General features: G+C 40.0%; 1 long non-coding RNA gene across 2 annotated transcripts in view; it reads right to left on the bottom strand.

The window, feature by feature from the left end:
- LOC128314456 (uncharacterized) overlaps positions 1-18,175 on the bottom strand; it is a 125,445-nt gene that overhangs the window by 37,604 nt on the left and 69,666 nt on the right. The window contains exons 1-2 of one of the 2 annotated variants that reach the window (XR_008296116.1): positions 13,952-15,429; positions 9,487-9,585 (exon numbers count right to left, since the gene is read on the bottom strand). This is a non-coding gene — a long non-coding RNA (uncharacterized LOC128314456). Of the gene's footprint in view, positions 1-9,486; positions 9,586-13,951; positions 15,430-18,175 lie in introns of those variants that run through there. The other variant, XR_008296117.1, reaches the window with a different exon arrangement.

The raw sequence follows: 18,175 nt of genomic DNA, 5'->3' as shown, positions 1-18,175 counted from the left end.
AGACAAAAACAATTATCTGAAACAAGTTTCATGAAGACTCTGTCTTCGGGAAATAAAATTTTGAACTGTTTTTGATAATTTGTGAGTAACTTTTTAAATTTTTTTCCACACTCCATCATTATGAAACTGGAGTAAAACGTTTTCCCTTGAGTTATCATTTATTATAAATCTCCCCAGATTTTTAGGCAATTTAGGGAAATGTAACTTGCAAGAGAAAAAATAATGTTTTAACAAAATTTCTCCTATGAAAAGCAACTGAACCTTCTGCACTCTATGCAAATAGCATTGAGCCAACAGAAACTGCTGTAAAAGCTAGCAGTGGAAGTCTGTGTCTGTATTTTCTTTTGATCTCTCTCTGGATTTAATGCCCTCATGAAGCTCGAATGGAATATATGCATGTCACAGCATGGCAGAGGGATAATATATTTCCCCCTGCTTCGCTGAGCATGAGTTGTGTATCTTGCCATCTTGAGAGCCCACAGTGCGGTACATTTATCCCCATTAGAAAAGCTCACTCCAATAATATATGGATGCTGCAGCCATTTATGACAAATATGTAAAATCATAACCTTATACATTCTGAAGACGGGGGGATTATACATTGAATCTATTAAACATGTATTGGCAGATTTTTGTTAAAACTAGACTTTCAAGCCCAAAGCCTAAGAGGGCAAATATATTGATTATATTTGTATGTTTATGTACGCTCAAAATGCTATAACTTGAATTTGCAGACAGAAAAGTAAGAATAGTGCTTCCCAGCTTTGGCTGTATATGAATTCTCTTTGCCCATTCTGAGCAAAGAGTTGTTCAGATCAGGGTGTGTGTCTATAAGTGCTGCTTGATTAATTTGTGGTGATACGTTCAGCTCTTTCTAATCTCATCTTAGGGCCAAAGATCACAGCAGTGAAAGAGTATGTTCTTAAAAGTGACCTAAAAGTAAAAAAATATTGGTGGTTGAAATCCTAATGTTTACTATTCTGTACACTTGGGTAAGTTGACTTAACCCAAGTCTCCATTGGCTCACCTGTAAAATGGGAATAATAATAATAATATTCCCCTTATACGATTGTATGGAACAGGCTCAGCATACCATTGGCACTCAAAAAATGGCTATTTTCATCTTGATGATTCCCTCAGTATCCTCACTAGTATACCAGTGGGTAAAACTGAGCATAACATGTGAAAAAGAGAAGGTAGAGGGGTTGCCATTAACAGTGCTCTTCAGTTTCTACTGTCTACTCTCCCAGAGGGTATAATATGATGATGTCTCTAAACACAACTGAGAAACAGACACAGATGTTGAGAACCACACAAGGCCTGATAAGCCCGGAAAAAAAAGTCTGGGTTCTATAACTGTAAGATCCAAAATATAAATCTGGGTCAACATCTACTTAGTACACAGAACACCCTTTAGCAACCTTACAGCCAAGAAAAAGTAATGGCCCAGGGGGCCTTGGGAGAGAGCAGAAGGGTTAGTTCTCTCTTCTCTGTAACCAAGGGTTATAGCATTTGCATCTTTCCAATCTCCAGTTTAGCATTTCTTGGAACAAATTGCATAAAAAAAAACTGTCAATTAGTTGATTCTCTGTGTTGATAAGGCTATAAACTCACTGCTCAACTTCTTTGGCTTTGAGGATAAAAGTCATGGCGTGGAAAAATAATGTTTCACGCCATATTCCATTAGAGTTAAGGATATAAATACATTACCATTTTAAAATCTCACCGACATTGCATTTTTTTCCTTGTTGCTTGATACATTTTATTATGAACTTACTACTTTATTCAAGCCCGTACCCATAGCCTTAACCTTATAAACATATGTATTGAATTCTGGTGGGGGGAAAAAAAGCACAATTATATGCAATAGCAATTACATGGCTAAGAGTTAGGTAGATCATTAGAGCTGAGGTTTATCCTTTGTAAAGATGGATCTGTGCATAGATCTGCTCTCTATGCATCACCAGGAAACATTTATTATTCCCTATTTCACAGGTGAAGAAACTAAGGTTAAGTTACTTGCCCAAATAACTTTTTAATTATGGAAAAGATTCTTCTTTAGGATTAAAGTATCTTTTGCAATTTATGAGACTTACAAGACCTGGAAACACTGTTAAATAAAATAATATATATGAAAGAGCCTTATTACAATAACAAATTTCTATATAGAATTTGACAGTTAATACATATTCTTAATATACCTGTTTCTCCAATTAACACAGCACAGTCATTAATATACTATATTATGTTACGAAGTCATAATTGCAGTCAAGCAGAAAATAATTACCATATATCAACTTTCATGTTTTACAAAAGCAAAATTATTTTCCCTTTGTTTTAGAAGTTCCCCAGAACAAATAATAGTTTTACATCAGCAACCCTTTCATTTCATGACCCAACTGCCACTTGTCTCTCTGAAGCTGTCATATATCTTTCTGGGCTCAACTCACAGGTAGCTGTTTCAATTTTAAAAACTAATCCAAGGGCAAATCCTCCTGATTCTATTGTGAACACCTGGTATGAACAACAGTAAAAAATAGCGGATCTCTTTCAAATGTATCTTTATGTGAAGAAAAAAAAAATGATTTCACACGTCCCTCAGATCAGACTTGCAAAACAATTCATTGCAATCGATGGATGTCAGCAAATTGGCACTGAATACCCACTCTCACATGCATCGCTGGGCAGTATGCTCTTGAAGGTATAGAGCCCTTGCCCCCAGGCAGCTTATAGATTATTGGAGAACAAGCCAAGTAAGGGCCACAAATAAATAGAATGCAAGGCAAAATAAGAAAAAACTTAAGGATAAAAAAAAGTAATTACAGGGTTCAGAGGCAGGATAGCTCGAGATCATCTAATTAGATAGGTGGACATCATGGAAAGGAAGCATCGTAAAGTTGGTAGAACTTCATCCAACAAAGATGAGGCTGGACCTTCCTGGCAGAGGGAACAATGTTATCAAAGACTCTGATGCAGAAAAGCATGTGGTGTTTGGGAATCAACAAGTGGTCCTGTTTGCTTGAGTCAAGAATAATCTCTGTAACGGACTTCATAGTTTCTGCTGCCCGAGATTTAATTTGATATTTCAGCAGATACATACAGCAATGCAACTATTACCACAATCAAGAATATTTCCCTCACCTCCAAATTCTCACTAATGCCCATTTATGGTCATTCCCTCCCCCACCTCTGACCCCAGGCAACCATGGATAGCCTATCACTATAGATTGGTTTTGCCCATTCTAAAGTATTATATAAATGTAATCACACAGCTTGCACTCAGAATGTCGGGTTTCTTTCACTCAGAATAATGCTTCGAGGTCAGCCATGCCAGTGGGTATGTAAGTCGTTTCTTTTCATTCCTGAGAAATATTTCATTCGTTGGCTGTACTATGATTTGTCTATCCATTTTCCAATTGAGGAACATTTGGGTTACTTGAGGCTTTTGACTACTGTGAATAAATCTGCTAGGCACATGTATATACAAATCTTTGAGAGGATACATGTTTTCATTTCTCTTGGGTAAATAACTAGAAGTGGAATGGCTGAGTCTTAGGGAAAGGATATATTTAATCCTATAAGAAATGGCCAAGCTGTTTTCCAAAATGACTTTACCATTTTATATTCCCACCAGCAGTGCATGAGGGTTCAGTTGTTCTGTTCCCTCACCAGCCAGCGCTTGGGATTGAAGTCTTTTTAATCTTAGCCACTCAAGTGGGTTTGTAGAGATGTCCCACTGTGATTTTAAATTTGCCTTCTCCTCATGTCTAACGATGTCGAGCATCTTTGCAAGTATTATTGGCCATTCCTACATCTTCTTTCATGAAATATCTCTTCAAATCATTTGCCAGTTGTGTTGTTTGTCTTCTTATATTCTTCAAAAAGGAAATCTTTATATCTTCCTCGTTTGTCCCATGTGATGCAATCCACTATGCATTAGATGACCTTCCTTTCTGTCTCTATTTAATATATCTTTTAAAGTCAGGTGTACCTTCCTCCCCAACCACCCTTTCCCTGTACTCTCACAGGACCTCATTCCCTCATCCCACCCCAGTGCCACTGACCACACCACATCATAATTCACAGTTATAGATCTCTATCCATCCCCAGGCTAGGAGCTCCTCAAAGTTTCAGGATGAGGTTTTTTTTTTTTCTTTGACTCTTCCCAGGACTTCATACAGTACCTGCCACATTTACATACTCAGGCTCAGTCAGGTTATATTTCAGATACATAAGAGAAGGAATGTCAATTTATTCAGACTACAGTCATGGATTGGTAAGGGTAGGTTCAGAATACTGGGAGAGTCACCTATTCATTCATTCATTTAACAAATATCTCTTGGGGCGCCTGGGTGGCTCAGTCAGTTGAGCATCTGACTTCAGCCCAGGTCATGATCTCACGGTTCATGGGTTCGAGCCCCACATGGGGCTCTGTGCTGACAGCTCAGAGTCTGGAGCCTGCTTCAGATTCTGTGTCCCCGACTCACTCTCTGCCCCTCCCCGGCTCATGCTCTGTCTCTGTTTCTCAAAAGTGGATTTTTCCTTTAATTTTTTTTAATTAAAAAAAAAATCTCTACCCTGATGGAACTTAGCCTCGGTCAAAAGAGACTGATCCATCCATCAAAAGTGAAAACACAGTGCAACAAAGGCTAAGATAAAGGAAATCAGTGGTGCTAAGGAAGTTTAGAGCAGAATCCCCAACCCAGGCGTCGAAATCAGAGGAGAGTTTCTGGAGAAGTGGTATCTAAGCTGAGAGGTGAAAGCTACATCAGAGTGACCCGAGTCAAGAAACAGAGGAGCAGCAGCTCACGCAAAGAAATGGGCAGAGATGGAGAACTCACTATTGGCTATGGAGAATGACCTCGAGGAAAATGCTGATGACGAGTGTCTTAAATAATCAGTAAATACGGGATAAAGGCTTTTTACAAATTGCCATATTTGTCACGTGACAGAACCTATCCATTTTCTCTCATAATCCCACCTCCCACAGTCACTGGCTGTGCGATGGTAAAACAGGGGAAGCTCTCTGTATCGGTTTCCTCATCTGCATCACGGGAATAATAACTTCGTGAAGTTGCTGTGAACCGGGAGCTAACGCAGGTAAAATACCATGCCACGGATGAACTGGATGCTCACCAAATGATTTACTCCCCCCAGGCATAGTAACACTACATTTTGCAGCAACCTTTTCTCTAGGTGAACCACGTAACTAGTTACCCACGATCGAATGGGAGCCCAAGGGTTGTGTCGGGTCTAGACTAAGGCAGTTACGAGCAGGTGCGCCTTTCTCATGATCTCTCCCTTCCCTTATCTGACAACTTTGGAGTCCACGTGTGCAACATGGGTCTCTGAAAGACTGCATGAAGCAGAACCCCTTTATGCTACCACACACCTACCCTCTGCTGAGTCGAGTGGGCTGTGACGTGTGGCGGCCAGATAAACCCCCCCAAAATCGTATCGTGTTGTAACACTCAGGACTTGGGGTTGTTTGTGATGGTAGTTACCCTATCCTTATTTATTCAAACGTTGAGCCCAATGTGTAGCACAAAGTAAGTACTGAATAAATGTTAGCTGAGGATGCCAGAATTGTTATTTGTGGTTTTATTATTATTAATACATGAGACAATGTGGCCTGGTAGTTCAAGCTCAAGCTCTGGCATCGGACAAAATTGGGTCTGACTCACAGCCAAAGGTTACCAACTTTGTTTCCCAGCCTCCTACGCCTTCCTGTACTCATCTATAAAATGCAGGTCGTAACCACGCCTGCTTCGGAAGGTCACTATGAGTACTGAATAAAACAGAGCATGTAAATCCTTTGGCACGCCTGCACCTAGAAAGCACTCAATAAGTAGAAGCTACTAATAGTATTATCTGGGGAGTAAAATCTGATGTTGGCGAAGTTTGAAGATTTGCTACTGCATCATCTTTGGAGACATCTCCGGAGCGCCTATTTCTCTCGTATTTTAACACCTCAGAAAGTTCAGCACGTCTTCCTTTCTCCTCCAGGACATGAGCAAGAGCAGACTGGTCACTTTGGCAACCTGAAAACTGAGCGCCCCTGCCATCACCCCAGGAATGTCTGTTCCCCTGAATGTATATCCATAATGGTGTCAGGTCAGTAATTACTCCACCCGACAAAATAACAATAATAATAATAATAATGTGCTAACAGATCAGGCCTCCAGTGCTCATAAATTACTCTTCCTTGCCTTCCTCAGCAAGTATCTCGGGGATCCAGGGAATGTGAGCTGTTGTTGGCCTCAGAGGTTTTCCGACGGCTGGCTCTCTCACTGCTGAGGCTACTGGCTTGCTCCATTTTCCCAGCACCACGAGGCACAAGCGACTCGTGCTGGCAGTTGACATCTTTTAATATTTGTTGCTCTCTTTCTGCCTAGCACTTGTGGCTCCATCTTGACACGAAGCCGTTTCTGTCATTGCCATTACTAACTAAATAGCCCCTGGACTCTAGCTGGGAAACAGTGCTATAAATTGCTTAGAGTTATCCTATTTCCTGCAAACAAAAATCCTGGCAGTTTCGGGTCCATTTTTAGTTTATTATTTATACGGCCAGGCCATTTATCGCAAGATACTGCCTCTCTCTGGGTCAGAGTAGGCAAATTATTCCATTTTCTATTGTACATGGTGCAGCTCCTGATTCAGTAGCCTCGACAGGAGGCAGACTTAGGGTGGAAGTATTTGCACGTTTGTTGCCGAGAGCAGGAAATCATTATCTGTGCCCTACTCTTCCTTGGCACTTAAAACAGAGTGGGATTGAAGAGCAGGATTTTCATATCTCTTTAGCCATTGGGTCAAGTTATCGCCAGAGACAGAAAGATGGGGAGAGCGAGCTTGGACCGCACAGATTCATTTTAATGGTCTATTGGTTCCACTTAGTGAAGGCCTATTAATTGCATAACATGCATCTGTATCTGTGTCTTTCAAATAACATTTCTAACCACCTGGGGAACTGCTAAGAAGGCACAGAGGGGTCTATAAAGAATGGGTGCAATTAGGCAATCATGATCAAGGATAGAGAAAGGTTTGAAGGGAGAGAAAGAAAAGATGCTCCTGTTTCAATGCTGTAGGATGGTTTTATAGGAAACAAAAGACTAATTATGAAAAGCTTTCCTTTGTAAATTGCTACACAAGTAACACAGAGACTGAGAGTAGTAAATTCCTCAGCTGTGTTAGGGAGGGCAGGAGAGCGAGGAGGTTTCCAATTTGAAAAGAAACTTTTTTTTTCAATTTTGATAAAAAAAATCTGCTAAAATTATATTTTTCATTCCCCTTTCTTATTTCACAGTGAAATTCCATTTTAATAAAATGTGGAAATTGAAAACTACTTGGTATGTTTTTAACCCTACCTTGTGTCTTGTGCCCCCTAAGGAACCCCCAAGCGCATCCCTGAGGAAGAGAAAAAGTCCTGATCCTCCGTAAGAGGAGTCGCCGACTAGCGGCCACTTGTCATTTCCTGACAGCCCTGTTCATCAAGCATTGATCATCATAGTGCCATCTCCCTTAACAGATCCTGATCTATTTCAGGGACACGGGAATTTCTTGATACTATTTTGATTGTCTTACCTTAGGAAAAGGGAAAATAAGCACCTTGAAATTTTTGAAAATGTTTAGGTTTGTAATGCATTTGAGAGAAGGAAATGAATGGCAATCGATATTTTCTCTTTGTATGTGAGTGTTCACTACATTTTGCTTTGCTAAGAAAGACAAAGCATGCAATAAGAAGTGCCTCGGCTTCTAGAATGTTCTCAGATGGAAGGAATAAGCCAGGGAAGGAGTTAGCCCCTTTCTGATGTGGCCACCTTGAGAGAGGTGGATTAGCAAGGATCAGACTCTCACCCTGATATTGGAGGGACTGAAAAATCACGATGAGAGGACCAGAAACTGGTCTGAAGCACACACTTGGCTCCTGTGGAGGATGCTCTGAAAATCAATTCAACACCTTGTCTTTTGGACAGGAGTCCAGAGTAGACCAGCTGAAGTGCCAGGACACGACTGATATGGGGCCCACTGCCAGCCAGTCTCAACCCAGAGAACAACATCTGGAAAGTGAACATATCTTGTCTTGGGCCTACAGGTGACTGTTAAGGGGGTAAGTGGTTGGCACCTCTACTTTAATCTTGGTCCACCATATGCCCCCAAAATGGGCCTCTGCTTTAAAAGTCTAAGTACTATAAGGAGTAACTAATTCCATTTTCTCTCCTGACAGGTGAGGCACTACAATGAGCTACTTCTCTACTAAAATGGGCCTTCTGATGGGTCCAGGTCAAGATTTAGAGGTCATAGTGCGGTGGAAAGTCCCAAGAAGGAAAAGATAGTGCTCTCCTGGGTACCATCAAGAGCAATTATGAGCAGTAATATCTTTGACATTCAGGACACCAGCAGTAGTGCCCAGGACATAGAAATCAGGCTGGAATTGGGTTTTGTTATTGGTATCACACGGAGACATCTATAATGTTTTTTTAGTCTATACAACAAAGATTTTGATTAAACCTAACTCCAGATTTTCTCTTGTTCTACATCATAATTTCAGACCATCAAACATAACAGTCACACAGGACTTTATTATCCTTGCACCACCAAGCTTAGTGTCTTATCGTTAGCAATCCAAAAGTACCTATTAAATAAAATAAAATCGGATGAACTTCTTAAAGAGACTAGACATTCAACAGTCTAGTGTATTTCCCTGCATATGATCCTGCTTTGTGTGACCTTGTTAGAAAGGAATGATGCACTTAATTAGAAAAGAAATAGGCTGTGCCCTCCACCTACAGCAGGGGTGATTGAAATCGTCACCTTTAAGAAACAACATTTCAAAGGCAGTTTGGCTCTCCTTTATACACAAGACCAGATGGAAAATCATAGCTAAATCTTAACGTCATTGATGCAACAAATGTATTTCATGGGTATGAAGAAGTGTGCTTGATGGTAGTTTGGTTTAAACCAATCTTGTAAGATATAAATCACGAGGGTCTAACTTCTTGTCACTAGGACCCATTATTGGTAAGACAGTTCACGTATTTTGTCTGCCTGTTCTTCACATATGAAAAAGGACGTGAAAGAGAGAGTAGTCTTCTTCCACCTTGTCCTCAAAATCTCAGACTATTCTGGCCACTGATTAGAGGGATCCACCTCCACTAGCTAATGGCCAGTAAAAAAAAAAAAAAAAAAAAGGAAACAGTTAATACTGTTTAAATACAAAGTTGTGTCAAAAAAATCTTTCCCAGGGAAAAGATAAAATCAAACAATGTAGACTTAAAAAAAAACTGAGAAGAAATACTCCCAAAATATTCCGAAAGAATTACATCATTTACTGTCATTAATATACTAGGAAATTCAAGGCCAGCTCTACAATAGTGGAATCACGTTCTGGGCTTTTTCACCTTTTCATGGCATGAGACATGCAGAAAATAATATAAATAATACTAATAACAATACCTGTAAAGCATACTTATTTTGGTAAATACTTACTTTGGACAGAGGTAACCTGCAGGCATTGAGATCTCAAGGCCAAGGAGATGTGCATTTCAAACACTGTCCCTTCTAGAAGAGGGATCCGCAAACTTCTACCTGGAAGGGGCCAGACAGCAAAGATTCTGTTTAGACTTTTCCTAAATAGGTTTCTATCTGAACTTCTCAACTCTGCTGTTGCAGCAGAAAAGCAGCCATAGACAATACATTTAAAACACGGGCATGGCTATTTGTATTCAATAAAATGTGATTTGCAAGAACAAGAAGTGGTGGGATTTAGCCCATGGACCATAGTTTGCTGACTTTTACTCTAGGAGAATGAAATAACTGAGTGAGTAGGCTCTGGGCCTCACTATCCCCAACACACACACACACACACACACATACACACACGCACTTCAACCAAGGAGCTTTATTTATATCTTATGTTGCAAATTGAATTCCCATGTGAGATATTGCTTAAAACTACTTTTACTTCTGAAAAACAGATAAATAAAACTTTGAAAACTATTTCAATAAATATTATTATAAAAATATATATCTTTGGGGCACCTGAGTGGCTCAGTTGGCTAAGTGCCCAACTTCGGCCTAGGTCACGATCTGGCAGTTTGTGAGTTTGAGCCCCACATTGGGCTCATGGCTGTCAGTGCAAAGCCTGCTTCAGGTCCTCTGTCCCCTTCTCTCTCTGTTCTTCCTCCTCTTGCATGTGTGCACGCATACACTCTCTCTCTCTCTCAAAAAAAAATAAATAAATAACTAAATTCTACTACTGTTTTTAGAATTAAGTCAAGACTCAAGTGACAGTAATGCTCGAAGAATTACTCATTAAATGTAAAATGACATCTATTCTCTCTTGTTAAATATAAATCCTTTTTAATTTCAAAGAGAAAAAAATTGCTTATGTTTTCATTATTTATATACTTACAAGCACTGGAAAATTCTAAGACCTGTGGGATGTTCACGAGCTCTGAATAAGTTGCTTATGACTTAAGCATGAAAGTAAGTTTCAGGGCCATTATTTACTTTCTTAACTAACTGATAAATTTTAGAAGAAAATCCTCATGGTATACCTGGGTACGGGGAGAGTTTCTGGGAATTTAGGGTGGGAAGGATAGAGAGATGACATTTTCACCTAATTTTTACCTATCATTCTTGAAAGAGCTTCCTTTCTAATCCCAGGGAAACCTTCAAGCAGTCTTCCCTTCAACCTAATTTGCCAGTAGCTTTCAAACTTCAGTTGCAAATACTTAATTAGAGATGCTCATTGAAAATGCAGAATCCTATTCTGCATTCACAAGATCTGAAGTTAGGTCCAGGGATCTGCATTTTTAACAAATATCCCGAGCTGGTGGACCACACTTTGGAAAACACCACAGCAAAGTGAAATGATGACATAAACTTCATTGATTTACAGCAGTAGGCTCTTACCATTCTGAAAGGCGAACAAATAGGATAATAGTATATTTTTTAGACAAGTGTTCTCTTTATTGTGATTTTTTTTCCCAATGACATATATTTGCTCTAGGTGTCTGAAAAATATTTTCTTTGTTGTTCCATTCATTGGTGTTCACTGACATCTACTCCTAAAGGAAATGTTTTTAAAGGGTACAGGATCACAACTGCACACAGATATGATCTATATTTTAAAGCAGCACTTGGTGTGAGACTGTTCTTAGATGTCTTTGGGGAGTTGAGTTCATATTCAGTTCTAAACGTACCAACCCCCAGTAGACGTGAGTGTTGCAGTCAACCAAGTTCAGATTATTGTACAAGGACATATTTTTAGCCAGTCCCAGATTTCATTCAAGCAGTGTTAAAACTTTCTTATATTTTGTTTTCATGAAAAGTATCTACTGTGGCTTCTAAGAAAAAATATTAAAAACAGGAATCACAGGAACTAGAAGTATTGATCTGATTTAAAATGGGAAAAAAAAGGAATACAAGAGAACAGAGGCAAATATGTTGAGTATGCCAAGTACAAGCATGATAACAATCTGTAAACATTTAGAAAATAGAAGTAAACACTTCCTTAGGAGGAAGAGTCATCATTTAGTTGAGCACAGAGAAACGGGTCCTGATTTCTGTGTAGTTTTCTGTCAAACTCAAAGTTGCTGAATACATAGTTTCAGCCATTTTTAAAAAGTTGTTTTTGGCACACAAAACTAAAGCTCTTAACTAATCCAGGACTGCTGATGTGAATGCAGCAAGAGTTTATTTACAATTAGGCCTCACATTCCCAAAGGTAAATCCATTTTTAAAAATCTTTAGGAAACATACCTCTGCAAAAACTCTGCTCTCCCCTCCCCCAAGGGTGTCAACTTGGGATGGGTGAATCAAATAATAAACTTGCTGAGTAGCACAAATATTAGTAAGTATTTGCAACTCTCACAATTTCTGCTACTTTTTAAAAGCTTACAAGTTCAATGTTGCCCTGTGAGTAAACCATGTTAGCCAAGAAACCCAGGAAAACACTGAAATTTGCTGGCCTGGAAGATAATTCACATCCCCAGAGTAAAAACTGCTGCTTATCCACTCTCATCGTCCAGGCCACATGGTACATCTGCATTCGGGTTTCAATACTGATTCAAATACCACTTGCCTCTTTCATCTTGGTGTCCTCCCCAAGATCTATTTCCTCAGGAAACTCAGTTCTGCACCATAATTACTTATATCTGAGCCTATATCTTTCTACCCTCTCGTGATATTTTTCCGTGTGTGTGTGTGTGTGTGTTTTACCACATTCTGTCTTACCAATAAAAATCAACAGCTCTCTAGAAAAGAACTGGTTTGAAATGTTGTATGGGGGAATCAAGTGCTTGCTTAAGGATACTTCCATACAATGGGAAGCTTCTGAGCAATGCAGAATCTCAACACCCATCCCAGACCTAAGGAATCTAAATCTTCATTTTAATAAGATCCCAAGGTGATTCTTATGTTTGAAATAAATTCTAGGCCCAAAATGGAACTACTCCTGCTCATGGTGCCACATCAGCAAACCAAAACTTAGGTAACTTTCATGTCCCAGCAAATGCTCTGCTTGACCAGAAACGATGTGTATCCAATCAGCCAATCCCAAACACGAAGAACTCTGGGCTCTGTACTTACTTTCTTGTTCCTTCTCACCCCAAACCAGGCTATATGACCCTAGCCAATCAGATATTTTCCTATTTCCTCTTCCTTGTTCTTTATTCTATAAAACTTCCTGCCTTTCACCCCATTTTTCAGTTCTCTGGAGACTGTCCACTTTCCGAAGTATTAAATCTTTTTAATGTTTATTTCTTTTTGAGACAGAGAGAGACAGAGCATAAGTGGGAGAAGGGCAGAGAGAGAGGGAGACACCGAATCTGAAGCAGGCTCCAGGCTCTGAGCCATCAGCACAGAACACACGAACCGTGAGATCATGACCTGAGCCGAAGTCGGAACCTTAACCAACTGAGCCACCCACGTGCCCCTCACTTCACGAAGTATTAAATAAAGTTTGTTTGTATTACCTAAACTGCATTCTTTAATAATTTTTTAACAGTACATGCTTTAAAGTTTGAAGAGCAATTCTTAGCCAACCAAGGAGTATGGAGAGGAGCAAGAGAGAATCAGAACCATCAGGGATGGTATTGTTTGTGCACATCTAGCTCACATTGCTCCCAGGATTCAGATTCAGCCATGCCTTAAGAGACTGCCCTCTATGGATGAGTGGAAGATGTACTGGGGATGTTTCTCCCATGTTTTTTCCTTGTGGTAAGAGTATTAGGGTGTCATTTAGTACTCAAAGGCAGGCCACACAGATAGTAAAATTCTAGAGAAACAACTAGCTGTTCTCAACCATTATTTCTCCAGTGCAGAAGGTAGTGCCTGGCATATAATAGGTGTTAACTAATAAATTGCAAATGGAGGGGCACCTGGGTGGCTCAGTCAGTTAAGCATCTGACTTTAGCTCAGGTCATGATCTTATGGTTCATGGGTTCCAGCCCCACATCAGGCTCTGTGCTGACAGCTCAGAGCCTGGAACCTGGTTCGGATTCTGTGTCTGCCTCTCTCTCAGCCCCTGCCCCACTCATTCATTCATTCCCTCTCTCTCTCTCTCTCTCTCAAAAATAAATATTTTTAAAAATTTTTTTAATTGCAGATGGAATCTAAAGAGCATCAAAATCATTAATGAAATATATAAACATTTCAACAACGTGAATGAGACTTCTTGGTGTCGCCAACATGAGATTACCTCCCCTTGTAGTTTTCATTGCTTCTGACCAAGTCAAAACTATTATTCAATGGAATTTATCATCTATTTTGAATCTAAATCTCAACAAAAGCATAGTCGAGCTTGGTTAAGATAGTGACTCAAAGCTACTCTCTGACATCATGGAGTACATATTCTAAACTTTTGAGGGCTTGTTGAAACCTAATTACATGGTATGCACATGGTAGGAACTCCATTAATGTTGCTGACAGACTGACAAGATTCACTCACCCCTGGCTTGAGTCTTTGTGACTCAGTTCCACCTCAAAGGAAAAGAATTCAGTCTTCACCATCCTCTCTGAAGCGAGGCAGCCTTTCACTAACGTGGAAAACTAATTGCTTCTTTTCCCTGGATTGCATATTGCTTATTACTGGCATGACTTTCCAGTACCCAAGAAGCACAAATAGTGATCCCTGAAGCTGCTTTAACCTTTTCAGACTATAGCAACTTGATTGTTCGCCTCATTACACTCTGCAGACCTTCTCTGGAATGACAGCCCGAAATGGAGGGTTCCGCTGGCATCCTTCATTAGCACTTTCGTCACCATATCTCAGCAAAGCAAATGTCCCAGGAGCGCAGGCACAAAAAAACAAAAAAACAAAAAAACAAAAAAACAAAAAACTTCAGCAACCATCCCTCAGCATTGTAGTCCTGGGCACATTTCTTAACTATTAAATCATGTGTGTGCTTTCAAAAACATGAGCTTAATGAGCTTTGCCCACCCCAGCTGGCCCCAGGACAAACCCTTCACTAGAAAATTCCTCTGTATCTGGTTTTCCTATCATAAAGCAGGAACACTAGTGAAAATTCTAAAGCTTACAAAACTAAGATAAGGGATAGAAAAAGGAAAACAGTTTGAAAAGGGCTAGAAAGGTATCTGAGATTACAATTACTGTCTTAATGGTTATCAGGTACAAAAGTCCTGCTCATCTGATCCCAGTTGCTTTGCAGACTCATCACCTCCCTGTACCATCCACAGCACCCACTCCCCAACCCCAAGCCATGAACTTCATCCCCAGCCAGCTGCACATCATTGCAAAGACACACTTGGCTCATCCACTCCATTTGGCAAATGTCTCTGTCTGTCATGACTTTGTTTAAATAACTTTTCCATCAACCCTACTTGAACTGCAGGTCATTTCCTATCCTGCAGGTAACATCTAACTTCATAAAAACCCTATTTAACATGTATCACATTAGTGTTAATTATGTACCTATGTCTCCACCCTAGCATGTAAGATATTTTAGAGCAAGGTATATACAGTCAGCAGTATGTATATCCAACGCCCAGCTAAATAAGTACCTGACTCTGTGCAAAGAAGAAAACTAAAAGCAATCAGTAGTTTATGCCCACAATTACAGACCTCTTAGGAAGACATGTTAGGAAATATTTACGAGCCAGTAATGTCAGTCTGTCTTTTGAAAAAAATTACTGATAAAGCAAATATAAAAATATATACTGTCATGAAGAGCCCCAAAACACAAATGTATGACACCAGTGGGCCTCTATCCTTTGATGAGTTTAAAAAGAAAACTACAGAAACTCTTCCTACTCAACAGGAGTTTATCTAAACTAAAAGCCATAATCCTGTTAATTTGGATGACTGAGAAGCATCTCAATCCTTATGTGGGCCAATTTCATCATATGGTTCCATAACCATATTATTTGTTGAAAAGGTTATTTAAATACCCATGTGAGAACAACCCAAAGCAAGCCAAAAGATATACACTTTTATCATCTTTCAATATAACAATATAGAAGAAGGAAGGAAGGAAGGAAGGAAGGAAGGAAGGAAGGAGAAAAAGGAAAAGGAAAAGGAGAGGAGAAGAGAGGAGAAGAGAGGGAAGGGAAGGGAAGGGAAGGGAAGGGAAGGGAAGGGATGGGAAGGGAAGGGCAGGGGAGGGGAGGGGAGGGGAGGGGAAGGGGGAGGGAAGGGGAAGGGGAAGGGAGGGGACGGGAAGGGGAAGGGGAAGGGGAAGGGAGGGGAGGGAAGGGGAAGGGAAGGGAAGGGAAGGGAAGGGAAGGGAAGGGAAGGGAAGGGAAGGGAAGGGAAGGGAAGGGAAAGGAAGGAAGGAAGGAAAGGAAAGGAAAGGAAAGGAAAGGAAAGGAAAGGAAAGGAAAGGAAAGGAAAGGAAAGGAAAGGAACAAGGAAAGGGAAACAAAGAAAATTAGGGTCTAGAAAAACACCTTAAGAAGATAAAATTTTGTTTTCAAAAATTACCTTTCTGTTAGTTATTTCAATTTCAAATCTTTTCTATGAGAAAAGCCTGTGCTGTATTATCTAGCCATGAATTCTGAGTACTAAGGATATTCTTCACATAGTCACAGTGTGACTACCACACAAGATGGAATATTTTCAGTCTAAGAAATATAGAGTATGTTTTTTGATAAACAGGGATAAAGAAAAAGTGGAGGAAAATGTCATTCCTTTATGGCTTTATCTTCTAATTAAACAGCCACAAGAGCGTCAAAGAAAAAACCCTTTTCTTCAGGGAAAAATAAGATTCTAAAATATTTGAAAATGTTTCTGGCAAAAGCATGATGAGAGGAGCCTAACATAGGACACAGAGTTTCTGATACTCTCATTCCTTCTTTTTATACCTAACAAATCCATTCTGATTCTGATTCTCTATCCTTATATATGGAATTTCCTTCCTGAAATAACAAATATACATAATCATTTCCTCACACATATCGTCTATATGCCAGACTATCATAAACTTCTGGAAGGAGTCAAGTTTAGGGGTTGAGAATACAGGCTCAGTATCCCAGCTGCTTATTCACTTAATAAATTCAGACAAGTAAGTTCACCTCTCTGCCTCATTTTTCTCATCTTTAAAAATGGAGCTGATAAAAATACCCTATTTCATTAACTGGAAGACAAATGCTCTCACATTTTAACATTTTTGAAATCCAAAAATATCTTACAGTTGCTGTCGGGCCAAAGGGAAGTTGAGCTCTGAAGATCTTCACGTGTTCCTGCCAGGAGAATTTTCTACCCTCCCTGCACCCGGTGCCATGACCAAGCCATGCAAATTTTCTTTGTTTCCTCTTCTGGATGATGAATTTATTCTCATTTACCCTTATCCTGGAGTGCAGGTCCCAGCTTTACATGAAGGCCTCCTACCTTGTGACTTGACAACTGAAGACATCTTAGATGTGATAACTATCTCAGAGAGCAGAGGTGATCTAATGCCTGGAAAGAGCCTAGAGCAGTGCATAGCACAAAATAAGCCCTCGACAACCAGTTAACTATTATTAATGTCGTCCTATCAATATCTACTTGTCACTAAACAGATCAACACATGAATTACTTAATTCTCCTAATCCATGTCAAAAATGCAAGCATCAGAGTCAAGAGAGAAAGCCATTTGAAATAGCTTTTGTAACGTTTAGGTAGCTGTGGCCTATGGCTGGCTGTGGCCTCAGTGGAGCAAGACTCAGGATTCAGCCTATTTTTCAGAAATGATCTTGCCAAATGTTTCAAATCCCTCTGCTGGTTAAGACTGGCTTTGCAGAAAGTGTACCCTTTCTGTTAATGGAAAAAGGAATTTAATCTCGTGGAGTTCCTTCTTAACACGCTCAAAATGGACTCCCCGGGGTTCGCAGATGCTGCATCAGCAGGGCGGGCGGGCCGGCTGGCAAAGACACAATTCTCCTGGAAACCTAAAGACTAGCTCGAAGGTCGTGCTCCTTTGCTAATTCAGTAAAACATAATTACACCGCAGAAAGCTGGTTCCTTTTGAACTCCTCTTACTGATATACAAAGGTTTTGCAATTTAAATGCTTACATGTCAGGGTATTCACGCCCATATCCAGGGGCAGTGCGCCCACATCTACTCAAAGGATCCTGATTTGTGCTTTAGACTGGAGAAGGAGCCTGTCGGTATTGGCAATCCACAGCCAATGGCAATATGTCTCTCCTTTTCCTGGGTCCAAGCCCTTTTTGTCTGCAGCTTGGGAATGTGGAAAACCGGCCAGGTGATGGTAGATTATGTACCCCTTTCAGAGCTGCTTCCACGCCCACCTCCAGGGACACTTTTCACATTCCACTCTGTGTAAACAGTGCCCCTAGGAATTATGGAGGCACAATCCCTGAGGCCCTAAATGGCAGCTCTGGTCCCTGTGACTGGAACCAAGGCAAGGTCTTGAAAGGATTCTTCGTAATAAGGACATTCATTTGGACTCTTTGATAATACCACAACTAATATAACCTACAAACGAATAAACAGCTCGCAATTACTATAACTATAGTTTTAGAATTATCATCTTTATCAAAATTTATTAGTTATGTATATAGCAAATAACTTCATGGATAACATATATGAGGCTTCCAGTGTTTAAAATAAACCAGATTTTCTTGTTTATATTATGAAACTGGTGTCCACTTTAGTAACACAAAATACCAGAGGGCTCCTTAGGCCTCCAGCTTATCCTCTGAGCGCTCTTTTCA

This window comes from Acinonyx jubatus, chromosome B1, assembly GCF_027475565.1.
Source record: "Acinonyx jubatus isolate Ajub_Pintada_27869175 chromosome B1, VMU_Ajub_asm_v1.0, whole genome shotgun sequence".
NCBI lineage: Eukaryota > Metazoa > Chordata > Mammalia > Carnivora > Felidae > Acinonyx > Acinonyx jubatus.
This window is presented reverse-complemented; position numbering and strand designations above follow the sequence as displayed.